This window comes from Ovis canadensis, chromosome 3 (genome assembly GCF_042477335.2).
Source record: "Ovis canadensis isolate MfBH-ARS-UI-01 breed Bighorn chromosome 3, ARS-UI_OviCan_v2, whole genome shotgun sequence".
NCBI lineage: Eukaryota > Metazoa > Chordata > Mammalia > Artiodactyla > Bovidae > Ovis > Ovis canadensis.
This window is the reverse complement of record NC_091247.1, coordinates 81,434,758-81,459,281: the sequence shown is the minus strand read 5'-3', so window position 1 is coordinate 81,459,281 and position 24,524 is coordinate 81,434,758. Positions and strand designations below refer to the sequence as shown.

At 46.6% G+C, this 24,524-nt stretch overlaps 1 long non-coding RNA gene across 5 annotated transcripts in view; it reads left to right on the top strand.

The window, feature by feature from the left end:
- The window catches only part of LOC138438136 (uncharacterized), a 37,769-nt gene that overhangs the window by 9,447 nt on the left and 3,798 nt on the right, over positions 1-24,524 (top strand). Inside the window, exons 2-5 of one of the 5 annotated variants that reach the window (XR_011256272.1) lie at positions 1,575-1,763; positions 2,959-3,049; positions 3,155-3,260; positions 5,046-5,264. This is a non-coding gene — a long non-coding RNA (uncharacterized lncRNA). Of the gene's footprint in view, positions 1-1,574; positions 1,764-2,548; positions 3,050-3,154; positions 3,261-5,042; positions 5,265-24,524 lie in introns of those variants that run through there. The other 4 variants (XR_011256271.1, XR_011256273.1, XR_011256270.1 and 1 more) reach the window with 4 other exon arrangements.

Below are 24,524 nucleotides of genomic sequence, written 5' to 3'. Positions count from 1 at the left end.
GTAATAGCTTGAAGAATCTCAAAGAAGGAGAAGACAGGAGCAACATTTAAGAGAAACGCAATTTAGATATATGGCCCTTACTTCTTATCTCCTCTGCAAATGGGTCTAGGTGATGTAAGGGGAAAAGTAATTGACAAAATATACTGAGCTTGAACTGATTTCTTTCTTTCCTTTTTTTTTTTTTGTAAAAACGCATAGTACAAAAATGGATTTCTTTTAAATATTACTCTTTCAGTCATATTTTCCTGCGGCTTTCACCTTAGAATATGAGCCATCAAACTCTGCCATAGCGAAGGTCATCTTTGGGGCCCAAACTGGCTTTCTTGACCTCATTATTGAGACAATGGTGTGGAAATCCAGGCTTTGTGGAAATAGAGGGATGGCTAACAGATCCTCCTTTAGCATATTCAGGTTGGGCTTGATGGATCAGATAACAGAGTTTATCTCTCCCCAGGTGGGGAAGGCTCAGGTGAGGACAAAGAGGAAGTAGAAAGCCACTCCTTCCAAGCCCAGGGATTATGGAGGAAGTTTTGCAAGAGTGAGGCAGAGGGTGAGAGGTGTGCTCTGATTTCTTCTGCTCTGGCCCACCTTTGGTCTGGCTGAGGGGATGCTCAGGGTAGAGGGGTATTACCCTGCCTCCTGAGGGGCTAGAGGAGGTCTGCCCCCTGCACCAAGCTGTGGGTGGCCACATCAGATTAAATGTGGAGGCCCAGTGTGGTTAGGCAGAGGGAGAACTTGAGGGCAACTTTCTCCAGCTGCCCTGGCATCTGTGCTGGGTGGATGGGCTCTGGAATGTCCTTGTGAGCCCAAAGGAGGTTGGAAATTAGCTGAGAGTGTGATTGGGAGGATTACAAGAGGGGTTGTGGCAACAAGAGTAAAGTGCCCACCTGTGCTGGGCATTGGATGAGAGTCATATTAGACCTTAGGGGAATCATGGGTGAGGTGAGGACTCTACCCAAGACAAAGAAAGCAGAGTAGGATTTTCTGGCCATGGACTTCAGCCAAGGGGGCCAGAGGTATTACTTTGGAGGATTTAAAGGAGGACAAGGCTTGTATCAATCAGCTATGTAAGGCCTCAGTAACAAACAGCCTCACATCTCCATGTCTTAAAACACAGCAGTTTGCTTTGTAGTCATATTACTTGTTAGTGGCTGCGGTTGGCTGGTCTCTGCCCCACATATCTTCTTTCCTTTTTTAATCCAGCTTTGGCTCTTAAGGCTTCTGCCTGGGCATGGCACAGGTCATCTTCCCTCATGTGCCGCTGGTCAAGGTGAGTCACACGGTGGCCATATCAGTGGCATGGGGAAGGATGGTCCTTCCATGGACGTTGCTGCCACGAGCATGGGGGTATCATCCTCTTTTAGGAAGGGAGAGAGAGGGGTTGAGGGTAAGAATAGACTCTACCACAGGACTAGGTTGCTTTTCCATCAACATGAGTTCCTATCAGCAGCGATCCCACAGTCCCTTCCCCTCGCCTTGGTGTCTTGGGGAGAGCAATGGGAGCTGAAAGACAGAGTTTTCCTGCAGAGGCTGAGAGAACAGCTTGGGTCACAGAGCTGGGCTCCGTTTTGCAGGGCTGGACGAGCTGTGGGGCGAAGAATTTGTGAAGACCAGATCCCTGGAGAAAAAAGCTGTGTGCCGTTGGTTGACCTTGGTGTGAGTAACTCTTTGTCTTCATGCTACAGCGCTGAAGGTGCAGGACAGAGAGCTGCCCTCGGGCCCGGGGCCCTGTATCCCCTCGGCCTTGCCATTCTCTGCCTCTGGTGAGCACACACATTCACAGATGCCTCTCACTGCGGGAGATGTACCCCCCAGCCTACCCGCCCCCCCCAAGCTGTTAGGATCAACCTGTTCTTTACCTCAAGCCTGTTTCTAAAAGGACTTTCCTGTTGTTCTGTTTTTTCTTTCCTTAATTACAGAATATCTTTATAACCTACTTTGAACAGAATAAACAGAACCTAGCAAAACAGTTATTAAACAGCTATAAAACAGTTTCCTTACCCTTCCTTCTTTTATTTCTTCCTCTTTCGGGTGGGTGGGGCTTGGCGGGGTCCTGGTGGATGATTCTGGGTGAATGAGCTGTGAATTAGCGAGGGGTCATCTGACAAGGTGTGGCATGCATCCATCCTAGTCTAAAGGAGCTGGGACACCCCTCCCCCAACCCTCTGGCACATTCCCACTCAGCCCTGTGTTGTTAATTTATAGGCTGCAGAATGTTCAGTTCTCAGGTGCTGGGGCCACCGGGCTGGGATGATGTTACAGCAGGTGCAGGCGGTCACACTCAGCGGATGTGAGGGGAGTGGGAAGGCCTCCTTCCACCACGCCACCCTAACCCTGCTTTCACGGTGCCTGATCTCCCACTGGTAGAAGCCTACACCTTTGGGCCGAGCATTGATTTGGGAAAGGTCCCACCCACATTAAGCAGAAAAGAGTTCAGTGTAATGAGTCCCCTGTGACCACTAGAGCCTCCAGGGCTGCAGGAAGGCACTGGGGACTTGGGGAAGTGAGGACAGGTTCCTGGAGGAGGGACAGGGGCACAGAAAAATGAGGGGAGAGGGACTCAAGTGGGAGACCAACCCCACCTTCCGCTGCTCTTGTCTCTAGTGGGCCTGGGCCACCCCCAACAGTTGCAGGAGAAAAGGGTGCAGTCCAGATTGGGCGCAAGAATGACCGCGCCTGGCTTGCGCCCCCAGGCAGATGGAGGCCAGGAATGGGAGCACCCGGGGGACGGGCTGGGTCTCCTTGCTCCCAACTGGGCCCCCAGAAAAAAAAACTGTCCTGCACCCCTAGAGTGTCCTATTGGGGGTTGGGTGCTCAGGGAGAAGGCCCTGATCCCAGGAACACTTCCTGCCCAGGCTAAGGCCTGTGGGGGATGTGTGAGTTGGGGGTGGGGGCTGGTTGTTGGGAGGAGAAGAGCTCTTTCTTGTTCTCAGTTCACCCCTTTCTTGAAACTCTCAGAGTACAGAACCAAAAAAAGAGCTCCCCAGGCCTGGAGACACCATGTTGACCATCTCCTGTGTGACGCATCCTGTGGATTTCATCAAGGCAGGTACTGGACGCTCTCTGTTGTAGATTTTTCCCGAGTGGCTGATAAACTTGCTTACTCCAAGTAACTCACGATCGATAATGGTTAGAAGTGTGTGTGCCTTCCTAGGTGGATAAAAGAGGAACAAGACTCACCAGAAGCTGGACTGCCCATCCAGGGAGGAGAGGGAGATAATTTGAGGCCAGGAACCTTTCTGCTCACTCCTATCATGAAGGTAATATTCATCAGCCCAGATATTGGTATAATATGCTAGAATTTGCAAAGCCATTTCACGTAGGGTGCCTTATTCGATCCTCCCATCACGTGATTGAGGTGGACAAGGAGAGGATTATTAATATCATTTTTGCAGATGAAGACAGAGATTAGGGCCCAGAGGGCTCAGGAACATATCCAGGGCTGCACAGCCAGATGGTGGCAGAGCGGGGACAGGGAATTAGTCATTCCTTTCCCTCTAAGTGAGGTATTTTCTGGGATGCTGGCCTGCAGGGTCTGGGCGCAGGAGTCTAGAAGGGGCAAAGTCCAGAGAGTTGCAGGTGGTGGACAAGGCTGGAGGGTTGTAAGCAGAGGTCCTGTTTCAGGATCCAAACTTCATCTCTTTCTTGAAAGTTAGTTACCTCCCCAGAGCCTCAGTTTCCTCACTCATCAAGTGGGAATAACAACCCTTTCCTATTCTCCCAGGGGGGTTACTGTGAGGCTCCCAAATGAGATAAAGTGATTGAAGCCTAGCTGCAGACTGCAGAGGCTGCCCAAGGGCTCCATTCCAGGAAGCTGGGGCTGGACTCTTTCTATGCTGTTCACACCCTTCCTTTGGGGAAAGCAGAGGATCAGAAATAGCCTTCAGTTTCTGTCCTCTCTGCCTCCCCTGGGATCAGGGCTGAATGTTTTCTTCTTGGAAAAACAAAAAAATCAAAGCCGTTGCAGAAAAATCAACAGTTCATTTCTGCTTCCCCTGGGCTTCCCTCCTGCTCTTTGGGGCCAAGAGGAGAGGAAGTTGCTGGAGATCTGGGCTCGGCTGGCGGCCTTTTAGAGTCCTCGCTGCCCTGCAAGGGCCATGGGGATAGGACTGGAAGGCATTTGTCTTGTGTTCAGAGGCCGATGCAGGTAGCGCTCTGAGGTGGGGGACCCTGTACTTCCTTGAGAGACGGAGCAGGGAGGAGAGGAGCCCAGCTCTTCGAGGCCTGGCTATCATATCCTGCAAGCACCGGAACTGCCTGTACAAGCCAGACAAACGTGGCCTGCCCTCTAAACCAGAAATAATTATTCATTTCAACCGACATCTTTCTGGCCATTTGCAAAATGGAGTTCAGAATCCTGTGGGGCTTTTTTCCCCTTTAATGATCGGCAGATGAGTTTTCAGGGTGTGTTTATCTTTTTCAAGAAACAAGGAAAGCCTGGTTTAAGAGGAGAAACAGAACCTGGAGCCCACGTATGTGTGGTACAGCTGGGCGACCCCAGATGAGTGTAGGCCAGGGCCTGGCCCTCTGCCCGGAGGTGGCGGCTGCCGACCTGGCTTCCCATTCCAGACCCAGGATCTCCACCTGAGATGGTTAGGTGGGCCCACCTGTGTCTCCTAAACCATGTCTGGGGAAAAGGGGACTTTACTTACAATTTCATAATGGCAGCAAAAGAGGTTTGTTGAGAAAACTTAAGCTATAGTATGGATGGACCGTATATGGTTTTCTAAACAGGTAGTCATACCCACAGCAATCTCAGACAATGTAAGGTATGTGTCTGACATTAGTTTCCAATCCCTCCTCAAGGAGGGGCTGAGAAAGGAATGTTTCAGTCCATGTTCTGGCCCAGGTTTCAGGCAGTATCTTTCTTCTCTCCTTTTGTTGCAAATCATTTTCGGTTCCATGTGTTGCAGGCAAGCTGTTCCCTTTCCTCTTCGGGAGCCTAGGGACTGTTAGTTTCTCTAATTTCCCAGGGTTGCACCTAGCGTGCACCATCTAGGAGGCATGGTTTCATAGCTCTATTTCTTTGCCGTTTGCTATAGCAGAGGCTTTTCTGGAGACCGAAAGTGGTGGATGGGACTCTCAGCAAGTGTGCACTGAGCTCAAGAATCCGGCTGTACCATGAGCCTTCTTCTTGCCGCTGCTGAGGTTGGTGTCACTCTACTGTCAGCCTTGGGTTTTGAAAGGATGGGAAAGGCACAATTTCTGATTATATCAAGGGCTTTTCCTCTCCTTTACAATAAAAATAGTTTCTAAACTAATTACCACATGGCTATTCACTATCATCTGTCTGTATACATACCCACATGTGTTACTGCAACATACTCACCCCAAAGCCCAGCATGTGGTGAAATTAGGTGCTACAGGCTTGTCTCCTAATGTGTGTTATAAAGGCTGGGTATAGGGTTTCCAGTGAGGATCTGGGAAGGCTGATCATGTAGTTAGGGGATTTTGTTTGAGGGGCAAAAATGACTGCCCTCGGGCTGAATTACTAGTGCTGTGACTTCATGCATTGGCTTTGGGGTTTAGGTGTTAAGATCCTAATCTCATCATGGTGGTTGGTTTTAAATGACTCAGGTGGCATCTGCCCTTCCCCTACCCTCTCCTTTTCTCCATCTTCTTCTATACAACCTTGGAGTTATCCTGCTTTTAAGTGAGCAAACTCAAGACCCTCCTCAGGGAAGACCCAAGTTCTGGGGACCACCATCCTAGGGCCTGCAGGTATATGGTGACCCTCTTAGGGCTTCCTTTGGCTTGTATGAAGGGTCCAAGGTCATAGAAGCAGGCCTCCCAACCCATCTCCCAGATTTCTTCTCACCCCTTCCAGAGACACTGACCGTGTGCTGCAGGGCAAACAACAAAGACACAATCTTAAAGGCAGGCAGAGAGAAAAAGACCCGGAAGACTGGTAACTGGCTTCTCAAATGAAACAATGGGAGCCAAAGACAGTAAGGTAGCATCTTCAGAGCCCCGAAAGAGAGGAACTGCCAAGCGGAAGTCTACGGAAGCACAGACATCCTTCCAAAATAAAAAGGAAAAAATAAACTTTTAGGGACTTCCCTGGTGATCCAGTGGCTAGAAATCCACCTTCCAGTGCTAGAGACACATGTTCAGTCCCTGGTCAGGGAACTAAAATCTCCCATGCCACAGGGCAGCTAAGCCCATGGGCCATGTACTAAGCCCGAGTGCCACAGCTGGGACCCAGCACAGCCAAATAAACAAATGTTGTATTACATACATGTATATATTTGTAGAAAGCAACACTTGCTAAATCTCATCACCGACTGACCTGCTCCAAAGGAAATGCTAAAGGGTGTTCTTCAGGCAGACGGAAAATAAACTCAAATGTAATCTGAGAGATGCAGGAAGGAAGAACAACAGAAAAATGTAGATATGTGTGTGAATGTAAATGAATACTGACTATATTTACAACCACAGTGATCCTAACTTGTGGGGTTTTAAATGTGTGAAATAACATATAAGAATAGCAGCTGCTGGAGGATGATGGTAGAGTTAAAGCACTCTGAGGTCACTGCATTGTCCAGGAAGTGGTAGGAGTACTTATTGGTATCAGAATTTGATTAGTCAAAGATAGATGTTGCAACCACAGCCCATGAAAAAAAAAAAAAGGCCAACACTGCAAAGTGTATTATTCTCAAAAGAGTGAGTCAAAATGGCACTATAAATACATTGAATAAATCCAAAAGAAAGGACCATAGGACAGGCAGGATGAGTATAAAGCAAATAAAATGAGTCTAAAGCAAACAAGGTGGTGGATTAAAACCCAATATGACAGTATTCCATTTAAAATGTGTAATTGTCAGAGCAAATAACAAAGCAAAGCACAGCTGTATCCTGCTTATAAGGAAAAGGAAAGGAAAGTGAAGTCGCTCAGTCATGTCCGACTCTTTGCGACCCCATGGACTGTAGCCTACCAGGCTCCTCTGTCCATGGGACTCTCCAGGCAAGAGTACTTGAGTGGCTTATAAGGGGAAGGTTTCAAATTTAAGTATACAGAAAGATTGGAAGAAAAATGACAAACTATACAAAGAAAGTTGGGGTGGTGTTGTTTCCCAGGCAAGAATACTGGAGTGGGCTGCCATTTCCTTCTCTAGGGGATCCTGACCCAGGGATTGAACTCACGTCTCCTGCATTGGCAGGCAGATTCTTTACCACTGAGCCTCCAGGGATGCCCCATCAAAGGAAACAGATTTTAAGGAAATTTAAAAAAAAATGCTAGAGTTAGTGATACTTATAATAATACAAGGTTCAATTAACCAGGAAGCTAAAACAATTGTAAAGAGTATGAATCTAATAATATTACCTCAAAGTGAAGAAAGCAAAAATGACGAAACTAAAAGGAGAAATAGAAAATCCACAATCATGTATGTGAAAGACTCCTTTAGTGAGAAGTGTATGAATCAAGCCCAGTATGGATATAGGAGATTTGGACAGTATCATTAACAAACTTGAATTAATTGATGTACATAGAACACAGGTTCCAACAACTTCAAATATACAGTTTTTACAAGTGCAGACGGGATATTTACAAAAATGTCCTATGTGATATTGACCCTATGTGAGGCCATAACACATATCTCAACAAGTTTCCAAGAACTGAAATGAATATATTCACTGACTACATTGTAATTAAGCTTAAAACTAGCAACAGAAAAAACAATTAGAAGATCCTCAAACGTTTGCAAATTAAACAATATTTTTTTCCATGTAACTGATGGTCCAGAAAGAAGAAATCACAATTAAAAATTAGAAAGAATTTTGAACTGAATGGCAATAAACAGACTACATTGCAAAATGCAGGATGCAATTAAAGCCAGACTTAGAAGGAGAGTCATAGTTTCAAATGCTTACATTAGAAAAGAAAGGTGGAAAATCAACTGTTTAACTATCTAGCTCAAGAAGTTAGGAAAACTAAGCCCAAGACAAATTGAGTCCAAGGGAAGTGGGATGACAGAAATACTGAAGGTGTGAGCAAAAATTAATGAAATTTAAAACAAGCAAAAAGTAGGAAGAATGCACAAAGTTGATCTTCTGAAAAGGCCAGTAAAATTAACAAAACTTCTGGTCAAATTAATGAGAGAGAGAGAGAGAAGCTAATTGATATCCACAGTGAGAAAGGAGACTTTAATACTGATTGTACAGATTCTACAACAAGAGGCTTTGCTGGACTGTAGGCCTCAGGGCTCCTGTCCTGATTGACTGGCTCTGGTAGGTCAGGGGATGGCCAGCCAGCACCGGCTCCCCACACCTCTGCCACATCCCTGACCTGCTTTAGGGGGCAGTCACCGTCCAGTTGCTCACCACTCTCATAGGACCCCAGGGTTCTCCCTGTGAGCAGGGGGAGGGAACCTTAACTTCAGGAAGGGCAGGAAACAAGCTTAAAAAAAGCCACATTCCTTGGCAGGTTAAAAAACATTTTTTTTTTTTAAGTGTAAAGACTTAACCTTTGCTAGGAAATGGTTGCGGTATTTTCTTTAAATGAAAAGAGACCATTGTGAATCGAACTTTGGAAAATACACAACATCCTGGTGCTGTTCTCCAGGGCGGTCTCAGGCAGCCCTTGTCAGGCCGGCTCTGCCCTTCCTCCAGATGGTCTCTCCATGCACAGTTGAAGGGGCTGGACCAGGGGACTGGTTCCTGGAAAGGTCACGAGAATGCTGAGCCCCTCCCCAGCAGGGGACCTCGGGCAGAAGGGGCTTCTTGTTTCCTGCAGTGGCCTCCATTCAGGACCAGCTCCACATTTGTGGGCCCAGTGCAAAAGGAAAATACCGTGGTTCCAAAACTAATAAAAATTTCAAGATGGCGACAGCAGAGCATTAAACCAAGTGTGAGGCCCTTCTGGGCATGGGCGCTTGTCAGGGAGGGAACCTTATGAGCACACAGGCCTGGTTGCCTCTGATTCTGGCAGATAACTTCACACTCCTTCTGTGGACTCAAGTTTTGAAAAATTTCTCTCTTGGGCTATACCTCCAAGGCTAGACACGGACCCCAGACGACACAGGGCAGGACTCAGAGCTTCCTTTTGGGGTCCCCTCCCAGGATCACACATACCACAGCTGGCAACGATTTCCTGACCTGGCTTTTTGCTCAGATTTCTGCCTCGTCACATTTCATAGGCCAGGCTCCTCGATCATGAAAACACTCGGGGTTTAATCTGCGCTTGCTTGTAACCTGGGGGCCGGGGGTCATCAGAGAACACAGACCTGCTGCATGGAGCGCTGGGCTCCTGGAGTTGTTTACAAGCCTCCGTAGAGGGCCTACTGTAAATAGGAAAGTACAAACACATGCTGACTTTGCAGCAAATGAAAACCATCCGCTGCTCTCCCTGAATCCTAACACACAGCGGTTTGTGTTTATGCAGGAGTTACTCCCTTGTGTGCTTCTTGCTGCTCTCTGCTAAGCCAGGCCTAAGCATGTGTGCCCTCCGGGTCTGGGAGGCCCATCATATTCTAGAGCCTCATTCCCAGGGTCAGCTTGACCTCCCAAGCCCAGCCCTTCTTCAGAGCTGTTCTGTCCAAGATGGTGGCCACCAACCACCTGCAGCTCTAGACTGCTTGAGGTGCAGCTAGACTGAGCGGAGGGGTGTTAATCATGGAGATACACACTGGACTTGGAAGGCTTAGCACAGAAGAGCACTCATTCATTATTTTCCACATCAATTACACATTGAAGAGACAACACTACTTCTATAGCAGATAAAGTAATTTATTAAAGTTAATTTCTTGTTTCTTTTTCATTTTCTAACGTAGCAACTAGAGGTTTTGAAATGATATCTGTGGCTTGCACCTGTGACTTGTGTCACACAAGTCTATTTCTATCGGCCAGCACTACTCTAAAGCACTTCCTTGTTGTAACTCCGTGTCCAAGCCTATGTAGGTTTCACATACATACACACACACCACACACACACACGCACACACACCCCTGAACAACTGGCAGAACCTTGGAAGGAAAACCAGGCTCAGTGAGCTTATGTAACTTGTCCCCAAATGCCACCTTCTCCAGGAAGATTCTGCAGGATGTCCCAGGGCCACCTCACACCACCAACCCAAGGGGCTGGGTTTGGCCTTTAGTGAAGTCAGAATGTGGCTTCCAGAGTCGAGATGACCTGGATTCTAATCTTGGTTCTACTGTTTACATGTGCTCTTGAATGAGTGACTCACCATGTCATGCCTCGGTTTCCTCATAGATAAAATGGGAATAATAACACTCTAGTGCAGAATCAGGATGGTGGGCTTGGTGTCTATCTACCTCACAGGCTTGCTGTGAAGACTGGTTAGGACGAGGAACAGAAAGCCCTTAGGGAAGAGGCATTCACTATACCAGGAGCCTGCTGTATCCTCTGGGCCTGACCTGGCCTCCGGACTTTCCCAGCAGCCTCCGAGGAAGGAAGGGGCACCAAGCAAGTGTAGAAACTGTGATCTTGGAGAGACTCCAAGGGGAGTGCGTGGACCTTGTAGGAGCCAGGACACAACACCAGAGGCCGGAATCCAGGGAGGGTCCAGGCAGGATGCCAGATTGGAGGGCCTGGGACTGGCAGGGGTGGAGAGAGGCCGGACTGATGACAGGGAGCCAGGAGATGAAGAGTACTGGGAAGTTCTGCCCTCAGTTGTTTGAGCTCAAAGCGTCTCCTTCCACTGGAACCAAACTGATGGACAGGACTAATGGGATGAGATCAAATCACGTTCCTACTCCTAAATGGGGTCGAGGTAGACAGATCTGGGATGTCAAGCTCATTTTTTCCTTGCAATTTTGCTCCTCTAAGGCAACTGAATTAGGATAATGTTTGTTGGTGAAAAGTGAAAGTCGCTCAGTCATGTCTGACTCTTTGCAACCCCATAGACTGTAGAGTCCATGGAATTATCCAGGCCAGAATATTGGAGTGTGTAGCCATTCCTTTTTCCAGGGATCTTCCCAATCCAGGGATCAAACCCGGGTCTCCCGCATTGTGGGCAGATTCTTTACCACCTGAGCCACAAGGGAATCCCTGAATGTCAGCAGCTGAGCATGATAGACTTTAATTCTCCCTCATAACCATTGAACAGAGGTGTTCCTGGCCAAGCAGGAGGCCTTCTATGAGGTGATTCAAGGATCCATGCTCTTGGCATCAACGGCTCCCCGCTCCTTTATGACTGTGGGGTTCTCTGCATTGAGCAGGCAGAAAGGGAAGAAGTAGAGAAGGCAGCTCTTTTAACCACCTTGCCCTGGATGCGATAGCTCATGTTCTTGCTGTGAGAACCAGTCATGGGGGCCCCCGGGATGCAAGAGAGGCTGGGAGATGATGACAATGGTGTGAGGGAGAGCTCGGTTTGCAGCAGCATCTCTGCCGGCTCTCTCTGTCTTGGGGGTGGAGGCAGCAGGGGCGGGGCTCACTCAGCTACCTGACCTCCTGGGCCCCCACTCTTCCCCAAGCCATCTGCCGGTCACTGTGGCCAGGCCAGTTTCTGAGGGGCCTCCTGAAAAGGAGCAGAGGGAACACACATGGACACTGGCTAGGGGACGACCCAGGAAGAGACACTCCATGCTCACACCGTGGCCTCTCACTCAGGCAGGCTCCTCCTCTCAAAGTCCTTCCGACGACACCACGCTCTGGCCTTTAGAGACACGGAGTGCCATGACCAGGCCTGCAGCGTGGGTCTGAGGAGGGTCTGGGCAGATGTTTTCTGAGGCTCCTCCTGTCCTGGCCAAAGGAAGATGGGCGAGGTCTCACCGTGATCACCCAGGGTTTTCTGGGCTCTCTCCCTGGGTGCACTGGTTTCTGTGCTGGTAAAACCCCAAGTCCCTGGTGGTCAGGACCGGATCAAGGGGGAGAGGTATGGATGGGATGGAGGGTGGGGATGACTTATCATCTGACCTAGGCCTGGTGTCTCCAATCAGAGCTTCTTACATGCCTGCTGGCTCCTGGGGAGGACACGAAGGATAACAGGGCTGGCTGGGCCTTAAGTTGCTCATGATTTTAAGCATAGGATGACCAGATATCAGTACTTTTGTCTGCTGCAGAATAAGTGTCAGGGCCATCAAAGAGGGGAAAACGGTGAAGCCGGAGGGGATCGATCAGGTGAGCAGGTCAGGCCGTCCCTTTTTTGGCAATAAGGGAAGGCTTCCTGGAGGCTGAGGCTTGAAGGGTAGGTAAGGAAGAAGCTCTCTGGGATTCCCAACAGTATTCCCATGTTGTGGGTGTGGTGCTTTGTCACTGCAAAAGCCAGCTAGGCAGGCAAGGCAGAAAGGCAGGCAGGACAATCACTTCCATTGGATAAGGGGAAAAAGGAAAGGACCGGAGCGGCTGAGTTCCTGGGCCAAGGCTGCACAGGAGCTTGTGAGTGAGAACACAGATGTTGGCCTGGTGGCTCTGGGCTCTTTGTATACGCTTGAAGGGTGTGTTTCTCCCTCAAGGCTGGTCAGGACTGGGTCCTCAGGTGGGGCTGGGAAACTCTCTTCCAGGGGGCAGTCCTGCCTGCGGGCGTCTCGGGGCTGGGTGCTCAGCCTCCCCTACAGAACATGTGTTTCCTGTTTTCCTTCCCCCTTTGGCTGAGGCTGGAGAACAGGGTTTTCCTGAGCGGAAGAGCCTCAAAGACCTGGCCCACTCCCAGCTAATTCTGACCGATCTGCCTGCTCATGGCTCTTGTTACTCAGCATGAGGAACCCCCTCACCCAACCATCCAAGGATCTTTGTGGCCATTATCTCCCCCCTCACTCTCCCCAAACTCCTGAGACCTGGAATTTGAACCTAGGAATCTTGACCCAATTTGGTATTCTTTGAAGACCCTTTGCTGATCAGCCAAACTCCTTGGCAGAACCTGGGGCTTTGTGGTGCCCTGGAGCCTGGAAACCAGGGCTATGGGGCAGATCTGTGGGCCCCAGAGCCTGAGGAAAGCAAACTAGGACTTTGGTCAACCCTTCAGCCCCAGGAAGCTCCATACCTGTCACCCCCATCATTTCCCACTTGTCCTGGGGTGGAGGCTGGGGCCAGTGTGTGACCTCACCCTCCTCTCCAGCCTGAATCACGTGTGGTTGGCTTGATGTGGGGCTCAGTATATAACTCTGCTCTGAGTTACGACAGAGTCAGCATCATGTCCACCATCTGGTCCCCGCCCCTTGGATGGAAGAGATGTATGGACTGAAGAGAGGGAGGGCAGGAGAGCATTCCAAGTCTATAGAGCCTTGGACCCTGGTGCTGAAATGGGTGTTAAAGAAGAAAGGCAGATTTTCTAGAAGTAAGAGGAGAATGGTGGCTGCCATTCTGTTGGGGAGAGGGGAAAATGGGGTGATGTAGGTCAAAGAGAACAAACCTTCAGTTGTAAGAAGAGTAAGTTCTAAGGATCTAACATACAGCCTGGTGGCTATAGTTAATAATATGGTATTAAAGACATGAACGTTTTCAGAGAGTAGATCTTAAACATTCTTACCATGTACACACAAAAGAGTTAACTATGTTAAATGTGAGGCGGTGGATGTGTTCATTATCTTGACCTTAATAATCGTGCCACATGTATATTAAATCATCACATTGTGCACTTTAAATAAATACACTTATGTTCAGTTGTTCCTCAATGAAGTTAAAAAAAAAAAAAGCAGCTAGTGCTCACTACTGACTCCCACCCTGTGAGTGGGGAATGAGAAGAAAGGACCTTCTCCCTTCCCTCACCTGCCCCATCCCACCCCCAGAGATGTGCCTGAGGGGACCCTAGTCCTGGATTTGGGAATGGCTCTCAGCAGTGTGTGTTCCCAGGTGAGGTTTGGGGGAGGGGGCGGCAATGGCGTATGTACCTGGGTTCAGGAGCCTGTGTGGGTGCCCCTGTGGGAGCTGGGCGCTGGGCATGTGAGGGTGAGAGTCAGGCGGTGTTTTGGCCTGCAGCCCATGAGCAGGGCCTGGGGGACACAGCCACCTCTGATGACCCGGCCTTGGGACTTTGAAGTCCTCCTTCTTCCTGGAGGCTCCAGGCACAAGCAGCCCAGGTTTATTTGGTACAGGTTTATCTGGGGCTAATTTAACTTGTTAAGACAATTGTGCCAGCAGCCGCAGCCTGAGGCCCCCGCCTCAGTAATTACCCTTACTCTCACCTCTTTCATCTCCAAGGTATGCCCCCACCACCCCCACTTTGCAGAGTCTTCCTGGGCCCCTCACTTGTGGTTCCTGGTGATGCTTTCACAAGGTCTCGTGTTTTTGTAAAAACTTGCAAAAGTACGTTACTTTGACCACAGTCATTGAAGGCTGCTGTTTCTCTTCCCCCTGACTTGCCCTCTGTCACATTTTCCCTCTTGTCAGGTGGTATTGGAGCAATTGTGGGCGTTTTTGGGATCCAACACAAGGGAAACTTGTGTTGGCGATGCATTTAGTGTGGGTGAATGGGCAAATGTTTGTATGGGATACAGTATACATATATAGTGTTTCATGATGAGGCTCCCGTTACTTCGATGTCTCCTTAGAGTTACTGGGAGAGGAATGGTTTCCAGGAATTCACCTACTTCCCATGGTGTTGACTCACCTGGTGTGAGGCAGTGAGAATGTGTCCTGTGGCTTGCAGGATGGGAGGCTGTGGGAAGCACTAGAGAAACAAGATTTGAAGCATACGGAGCCAGAAGCTAGCCTGTGGAAAGTTCTTTTCATTTTACAGCTTATATGGGAAACTTGTCAAGGATTTACCCAACAGACAATAGTTCTAAAAATTCACATGAGGTTGGTCAAGAAGCTAAAATAAAGATTTCTAAATTCTGAGTAACAAAGTATCTAGTTTGGTCAATGATGTTAGTGGAAAGACTCTTCAATACTCTCTATAGAAAATGATGTTATGGGGACTTCCCTGGTGGACCAGTGGCTATGACTCTGAGCTCCCAATGTAGGGGGCCTGGGTTTGATCCCTGGTTAGGGAACTAGAATCCGCATGCTGCAACTAAAAGATTCCACATGGCTCAACTAAGTACTGGTGCAGCCAAATGAATAAATACAAATAAATATTTTTTAAAAAGAAAATAACATCATGAAATCATTGCCATATGATGAGGCCCTCAAAGAGAAGATGCAGCCCAAAATGTAGAGGATGACAAAGATATATCAGTGAGCGAATTTATTAAAATATTATTTTTATTTTTTGGTGTATTTGTCAACTTGTATTTAGTTGTTGTTGGTGTTGTTTTGGCTGCACCGTGCAGCATGTGGGGTCTTAGTTCCTCAGTTCAGTAGCTCAGTCGTGTCCAACCCTTTGCAACCCCATGGACTACAGCACGCCAGGCTTCCCTGTCCATCAGCAACTCCTGGCGTTTGCTCAAACTCATGTCCATCGAGTTGGTGATGCCATCCAACCATCTCATCCTCTGTCGTCCCTTTTTCCTCCTGCCTTCAATGTTTCCCAGCATCAGGGTCTTTTCTAATGAGTCAGCTCTTCGCATCAGGTGGCCAAAGTACTGGCGTTTCAGCTTCAGCATCAGTCCTTCCAGTGAATATTCAAGACTGATTTCCTTTAGGATTGACTGCTTGGATCTCCTTGCAGTCCAAGGAACTCCCAAGAGTCTTCTCCAACACCACAGTTCAAAAGCATCAACTCTTCAGCACTCAGCTTTCTTTATAGTCCACCTCTCACATCCATACATGACTACTGGAAAAAAACATAGCTTTGACTAGACAAACCTTTGTGGGCAAAGTAATGTCTCTACTTTCTAATATGCTGTCTAGGTTGGTCATAGCTTTAAAAGATTTTCTCCTTGGAAGAAAAGCTATGACCAACCTTAGTTCCCCAGCCAGGGATCAAACCTGTGCTCCCTGCATTAGAAGTAGAGTCTTAACCTCTGGACCTCCAGGGAAGTCTGTTGGTCAGCTTTTAAAAAAATGAATGAGTAATGAGACTTCTAGAAAAGAATGAGAAGTATTTTAAAGAAATACTCACTTTTTAACCAAGTTTTGTATTTTGTGTTTGGTTTCTTAAAAATGGTCCTTTAAGTCATGTAAGTTTCAGGCCCCACAAAGCTTGAATCCATTTTGGTGCTGGTGACATGCCTGTGGGGATGGGGTGAGGGACAGGAAGTTGCCTTGAGAACCCCTGCTCCCTGCCCCAAGCCCCAAGGATGCCCCGAGTCAGAAGCCAGGGCGGCAGAGGGAACCTAGTGGGCTTGGCCACTGTTCACATCTTCCCTGTGGCCCAGGAGGACCTGCTGGGGCAGCTGGGCTTCTTTGCAAGACCCCTCAGACTGGCAGAACCTCCTGAATATAGGAGCTGAGTGAGCTGGGATTCTCAAGGCCGTTAGATCTCTCTCTGTATGCATCTGCAGACAGTGCAGGAGGACCAGAGAGTGGAAGGCATTCCTACACCATTGTTACCAAGTATTTCTATTGAATGATTATTTCTTTAATGTTCATCTCCCTGCGTAGACTGTAAGCTCTGTGAGGACAGGACCCTTGTTTGTATCTCTCACCACTGTAATCCCAGAACCCAGCACAGTGGCTGGTACAGAGGGCTGCTTCATAAACTTTCATCAAAAGAATGAGTTGAATAAGTAAATATATACAGGAGGGCAGATGGAGGGAGCCAAGCAGGGCTGTCAGGTCCTTCTCTTATCTCTAAGTCATGAGTTCCAGGAGGCCCGTAGCAGACTTGTAGATGGGATGTCTCCGTGTGTGTGTGTCCATGGATGTGTCCTCTTAGAGCTGTCTGTGCCACTGAGGAACTGGAAGGCTGTGGGTGATGGGTGAGGTGTGATGGATGGGAGGACAATGACAGAGGAAGGAGGAAGGGATTAGGATGAGAAAACTAGCAGTTCTCGTCAACCTGAACCCAAACCCCAGAAACCAGGAAGGGCTGTAAGACATTGAAAAGATGGCACCAGTCACGTGCCTGGAGTGGATGAGACAAGCCATGCCAGCCCCATCGAGGTTCAAGGGTGGGAAAGGGCCTAAAGGTCTAGAGACCACTAAAAATGCTGGGCTACTGTCCACTGGGGCATCTTGGCTTGTCACCCTCACTGCCATGCTAATGTGTAAGTGTGTGTAGAGGGCGTGTGAGGAAAGAGAGGAGGACGCTGAGCCCTACTGTCCACTTGGTTCAAGGACTCTGCTTTTGTTTGTTTTCCATATTTAAGTCCCTCTATACAGCATCCTGACAGTAGAAAAGATTTGAAAATGACCTATTTGGAACACGCCATTTCACAGTCAGTTTCTATTAGCCTCTCTGTGTAGGTTTGTAATGCATCACATACCAGTTTTTAAAAACTGCCTGCACTGGCTCTTAGTTGTGGCGTGTGGGATCTAGTTCCCTGACCAGGGATTGAACCCCAGGCCCCTGCCTTAGGACTGCAGGGTCTTAGGGACCACCTGGGAAGTCCTCCAATCATTTTTTAGTGCAATACTGTTAGTTCATATTTTTAAAAAAAATCTAAAATCAGAGTAATTTGTCTTGAAACCACGCAGAGAGTTCTATACTACATTAAAATTCCAACTAGAACAAAGGGACACTCTTTTAGAAAGCTTTTTCCTTTTTTATATTTCCATAATTCTCAAGAGGAGAGAGAAAACACTCATCAACACAGCAAGCTTCTTCTGAAGCTCTAGTTCTACGAGAAGTTAGAACTAGATACAACCCACTGATGGTGTGGGATCACCATCTAGACCCAATGAGAGTGAAGGAGGCTTTTGTTAAACAGAAAGGAATGCTTACTATCAATAGAAAGGTCTCAGTCTCTGCCCACTTCTGCCAGTAAAAAGCTTAAAAAGCTATTAATAAATTAAAAATCTATTAAACAAGAGATTTTTTTCTCCCCACTATGATGGTATCAAAAGAATTTGGTGTTAGTTTATAACTCTCTCCACATTTGTTCCCCTGAATGGTATAGAGTCAGAAATAGCTTTCACAGCAATGAGAAAAATTTGTGCACAAATGCACTTGACTTAACAATGACACCTTAATTTTTCTCCAGGATTGTATTAAAAAGATCAGATAGTATTTAATTTCAGAGTTAATTACACTTCTTGTTATCCTTTGAATAGTAATTCACATGAATAACTACCTGAATAATTATTTTAAAATGTTTGTCTCCTAATGATTTGTTCTGAATTAATATCAAGTTTAATGTTTGCCTAGAGAATTCCATGGATAGAGGGGCCAGGCAGGCTGCAGTCCATGGGTTTGCAAAGAGCTGGGCACGACTGAGAGACTTTCACACTCACTTAATGTTTGTATGTCTATAAATGAATGTTTTGCTTAATGTTTTATCTGTTTAATTAATTTAAAAAAAATTTAACTTTATTTTTGGCTGTGCTGGGTCTTTGTTGCTGTGGGCAGGCTTTCTCTAGTTGTGGTGAGTGGGGACCACGCTGGTTTCAGGGCTCAGGTTTCTTATTATGGGGGATCCTCTCGTTGTGGAGCACAGGCTGTAGAATGTTGAGTAGTTCTAGAGTTGCGGTGCATGGGCTTAGTTGCCCCACAACATGTGGGATCTTCCTGGACCAGGGATTGAATGCATGTCCCCTGAATTGGCAGGCGGACACCCAACCACTGGACCAACAGGGAAGTCCTCTGTTTATTAATTTTTGAGATTGAGTTTAATGTTTAGTTTGATTTAAAATTTTATTAATAATTCTGAACCCTTAAAATACATATATTAAGTAATTCTGTGTTTTGGTGTTATACAAAAGCTAAGTACAACCCATACTGCAATGACTGTGTGGAAAGATAACCTTGTCCTGACACAAAGGATGAAATTCAGAGAAGCTAAGAGCCCTTAGCGGAAGGTCACATGGCTGTTTAGTGAATGGCAGAGAATGGCATATGACTCCAGCTCTTGCTATGCTAAGTCTACATCGTGTATACCCGCTCTGCACTCCCCCAGGCCCTCCTCATCTGTGTTCCTGGTCACGGCTTTGTTGCAACCCCAACCCTCCCTAATGCAGGACTGCAAGGCTGAGTACCACTGCTCTTAGAGATGATGAAACCATCGGACTCAAAACTCTCTTTAGACCATCATCTCCCATGGGTCCCAAAAGCCCACATAGGTGGTTGCTAGGGGCCCAAGAAGAGACAGAAATGGTGGTCAAGGGTCAATCAGTCATAGGGGCAGAGTCTGACCTTCCACAAGAGGGCTAGATGAAGAACCGGGTGGTGTCTGCTGCCTGCCTTGCACACTGTGGTGCTCTGTGTCGTGGCGTCACGTGCCGTGAGCTGCGTGCCCAGCCGGCTCTCTGCACTCACTGCCGGGTGATGTCCTGCCGAACGGGAGCCGTGCCTGGTCCCTGGTGTGTCACACGTGTCATGTAAGGCCCAGATTAGAGCACTTTCCCAGAGAGGCCTCGGGGCTGATCCTGGTGACCCTGATCTATCCCGTAGCTTCAGTCTGGGTCTGACTTGCTCACAAACATCACCCTCAACTCCCAATTCGCAGGCTGAGGACCCCATTCCTGGGCAGGCCCAGCTGCAGGCCGCTCTGCTAATTAATGACTGCTGATTGGCCCCAGAGGCGCACTCATTATGCCCAGTAGAGATCAAAGCTGGGCCCAATAATCTGCTAAACGAGATGTCAGATTAGGGCATTCTTCTGGGCTATTAGAAAGATTTTTCTCCCTGGGTAAAGGCCTGTCAGGGCATATGACCCCGTCGCCCACCATGAGCTGAGCCAGAGTGGCGCTCTGCAGCCTTTCTGCTCTCTTACATCGAACGTGGCCATTTAATGGACAGCCCCGCCCCAGGGGCCCGAATGATCCCTAGGGAGGTCACAGAATGAGAGGAAAGTCATGTTTGGGCAGAATCACCTCTGTCTCTTTATTCTTGGGTTTGCTGAGGGTTAGGGGGAGCTGTGGATCTCTCTGGACCCCTGTGCTTTCAGCTAAACTATGGGCATACTGCCTCAGTTTACCTCCTAGGGCTGGGGGTCAAGTTTAATGTTGGTACCACCCCCTCTTCTCAGGAACAGGCCCCAGACTGACATCTGTTTCAAACTGAAAGCTCCAATCCAGCTTTCTTACTCCAGGTTTGAGAATGGAGCCCTAGTTTTTAGAATTAGTGCTAATAGCTATTGGTGGCTACCATTGATCAAATGCAGAGAATGTCAGGCACTGTGCTGACTAAATTCTGATTTTATTTATATTGTCTCAAAACACTAGGTATTATTAACATCCTGTATTATACATGAGGAGAACAAGGCTCAGTAAATTGTCCAAGTCACACAATTTAACTCAGTAGCAGCTCCAGTGGTAGCTCCGCCATCGGCTGAAGTCAAGCAGCAAGTTGATTGGTTTAGAAACAAGCACATGACCTAATTTTGTCCAATGAGAGAGCACTAATCACTGGTCTTTAAGAGTTTCTGGAAAAGGAACTCTTTCTCGCTGGGTAGTATGGGGTAGGGACTGGATGTCTGGAACCGCTGAAGCTATTTTTCTCTCACCCATGAAGAATCTGGAATTGTTACAGGGTGGGTAGCATGGGACCATATGGCGCCAACATGGTTGATCTTTGAAACTGTAGTTTGAGCTATTAAATTAAACTTAGCTAAATGAGTGAGTGGGCCTTCCTGGTGGTGCTAGTGGTAAAGAACCCAGCTGCCAATGCAGGAGATGTAAGAGAGGTGGGTTCTATCCCTAGGTCGGGAAGATTCCTTGGAGGAGGGTATGGTAACCCACTCTAGTATTCTTTCCTGGAGAATCACATGGAGAGAGGAGCCTGGTGGGATACAGTCCATAGAGTAGCAAAGAGTTAGACACGATTGAAGGGACTGAGCATGCAGGCAAATGAATGAATACACTGTCTTTATTGTTCAAGCCAGCTTGAGTCCTACTTCCTGGGACTTGCAAATAAAAGTCTGGTAATTGGCCCCTGTCCTGGAGGGACCAGACCTGTCCATTAGGTCTGGGCCCCAAGAGTCCACCCTGGGATGAGCCCACCTGGGAAGCCAGGGGGCTGCTGGAAGCAGTCATGGCAGTCTGCCACATACTGTGGTTACCACCTGTCGGCCACTGTCCCAGCTGCCACCTTAACCCAACTTGGCTACAGCCTCACCTGCCACCTCTGCTTTGCCTAATCACCCATGGTACTGGTCCAACTCACTATCTCTCACCACCCTCTTTCCTGCCTAGCCTTGTTGATATACCCAGAGCTAGCTCAGGGCTGAACCAGTCCTCTGTGTTGGTTAGGAGTAGGTTTGATTGCAAGAAACAGATACTCAAAGTGACAATGACTTAAACAAGATAGGAAGCTATTTTAATAAGAAATATGTAGCATTCTGGAGATTGGGACTCATGGTTGGTGTGGCCACTTGCCTCCACCAGAGGGTTCATTTGTACCTATTTTTGTCACTATTTTTACATAGATCAGCTTTGCCAGAGATTTATCTGCTTTATCAGTCTTTTCAGAGAACCAGGTTTTTGGTTTTATTGATGCTTGCTTATGCCCATTTTCTATTTCATTAATCTCTGTCCTCATCTTTAATATTTCTTTCCTTCTACATTATTTGGGTTTACTTTGCTATATCCCTCCTCCCTAACTTGAGCTGGACAATTAACTCTAAGTTGTAGCCTTTACTTCTCTTACCTAAGCCATAATCTCTCTAACATCCCTGTAGCTGTATCAAGAAATGTAGAAATGTTATTTGAATTATTGTTAGGGTCATTTCCATTATAATTTCTTTTTTAACATGAGCTATTTAGGAACATATTTATCAGTTTATAAAATAATGTCTTAAAAATTATTTCTTGCTATCAATTTCTAATTTCTAGAAATTTTCAGTCTTTATAAATGTTTCATTAAAAATGAATAATATAATGACTGAGTGAAGTGTTCTATATTTGTCCATTAGACTAAGAGTGTTAATTTAAACCACTACTAATAGTTTCTCTGCCCTTGCAGTTATAGAGACGTCTGCTATGATTGTGGAAATGTTGGTTTCTTTTGGTAGTTCTGTGAAACTTCATATATTTTGAAGTCATGTTATTAGGTGCCTACACATTAAAAAATTTTATATCTTCCTAATAAATTTCCTTTCATTATTATGGATTGACCCTGTGTATTCCTAATGATACTTTTTCCTTAAAATCTATTTTATTTGATATTGATATTGCTATACCAGCTTTCTTTCAATAATTATTGTTTATGGTATATTTTGAATTATCCATTTACTTCACACTTTCTGCATCCATATATTTTAGTGTGTCTCTTGTAAATAGCAGATAGATAGATTAAAAACATCCAATTTCACAATCTCTGGCTAGGTTGGCTCATGTACATTTTTTGACTTCTGCTGCTTTGTTTATCTGGGAGTGTCTTAATTTCCCCTTCATTTCTGAAGGATAGTCCTGCTGGATAGAGAATTCTTGATTGACAGTCTCTTGTATATGATGAGTTTGTTTTTTCTCTTGCTGTGTTCAAGATTCTCTTCTTGTCTTTTGTCAATTTGGCTTTGATGTATCTAGGCACAGATGATCTAATATGGCAAGTCTGGAAGTCAGATTCTCCTCTCCTTGAAGGGTTTGCTGTTGCTTTTGGCTTGCTTAGTGACTCTGCTGGACTAACTCTGTAAAAGCTGTATTTCCTATATACACAGCCTTTGAAGTCTCGCTGGGTCAGCCTAGTGACTAACTAATAATTGGCCAGAGATATCTTTAAATGCTTTGAACAAAATTTTCTAGATTTTTCCATGTTGACACATGAATCTCTAGAGCATTTACTTCAACCTCTGTATAGTATTCCATTATGTGAATGTACCTACATTTATTCATCTTTTTATCCAATAGTGGACATTTAAGTCATTTCTAGTGTTTTGATATGACATAGAAGGTGGCATAGAATGTCTTTGTGTGTCATCTCTAGTTCATGTGGGAGAATTTTCTACCATATCCATCTAGATGTGTAATCGTTGGGTGATGGAATGCATATTCTCAACCACAGGATACATTGCCAAACTAGTCTTCAAATAATTGTACTCATTTATGTGTACATTATTGGTGTGTGTGTGTGTGTATGTATATGTGTATATATATATATATACATATATTTAATTTAGCTTAAAGTTAACCTCAAAAGTTTTCTTCCTAGGGCCACTTGCGGTTCTCCTGCCCCACTGTGGAATACTGTTTATTTTTGACCTGTTGCATTTCCTTTACTTTGCCTTGTACCATTGTTAGTTTAAATGTCCCTTCTCAACTACAAGACTCAATTTTTCCTGGAGGACATGGACCGTGGCTTGTTTATCAGAGCATCCCCTCCGCCCCAAAGGAATCAGATACACTGCATTCACTGAATTGAATGATTCATGATTTCAGTGCCTTTTTTTTTTTTTTTTTTTGATGTGGTACAGGTCTGGTCCCATAGAGGAGATTTCAGCTTTCCCTCTCTCTCCCCTTCATATTTCAACTCAGCTAAGTTCACCCCATATTACTGAGCACCTAAGTCTGGAGGTATTTACTTTGAAATGGGTTAGGGCTGGGATCTTGGTTGTCTCATGTGGAAATTTTGGCTAAACTCCTCTTCCTGCTGTGAAACACAAGCTTCCCCCTGAGCTGCCAACTCAGGCAAACATCTTTGTGAGAAGGTGGTCATCTGAGATTTGGAATAATTTGGATGTTGCTTGGAAGTAGTTAACCTTTGCTTTGCCAACCTTTCTTCATGGAAGTACTATAAGACAGTGAGAAAACCATATTAGGAGAGACATTCAAATAAGACATTTAAAATCACATCATTCACGTTTAAAGACCACTTTGCTAGCTACAACTCATTCTTAGTTGGTTCTTGAAGTAGCTCCCCAAGGACTGCTCCTGATCACACCTGGTTTCCATTACTGTACTTAAAAGAAGTAAAGCTGCCTTTCTTCAAAAGTACTGGGAAGCACGATAATTCACTCTGACCTGCCCCTAGGTTGTCCAGATGAGCTTGTCTGACAGTTTCATGTGATTACAGTTATCCACAGCCCCTCACGAAGGCACATTCTGTCCAGACAGAAACAAATAATTGGCCTGCCAGTCTACAATGCCAACGGGATTCAGCACATACCTCCTTGGGTAGAGCCATCTGCTTTGCACACTTGGTTGGCAGTCTTGTCTCATGTGCCACTTCCTGGATGCAGGCACGTTCGCCTTGTACAAATGGAACTGTCTGCAGTTGCCTGGGCCCCTGGATGGGAGTCCCACCCCCTTGATCGATAGAAGAGAACTGGGAGAGAGCTGGATGTTGGTATCCTTTGGGGGAGTACGCAGCTGTCCTAAGAGAGAGGCTATTCTTGGGACTTGCGTGGTGGTCCAGTGGTTAAGAATCTGCCTTGCAATGCAGGCATGTTCGATCCCTGTTGAGGGAATTAAGATCCCACATGCCTCAGGGCATAAGCCCACAACTAAGACAAATGGTGGTGGTGGTGGTTTGGTCCCTCAGTCATGTCTGACTCTTTTGAGACCATGGATTGTAGCCTGCTGGGCTCCTCTGTCCATGGAATTCTCCAGGCAGGAATACTGGAGTGGGTTGCCATTTCCTTCTCCAAATAAATAAATAAATATAAAAAAAGAGAGAGAAAGGGAGGCTGTTCTTTCCTTTTCGTTGGAG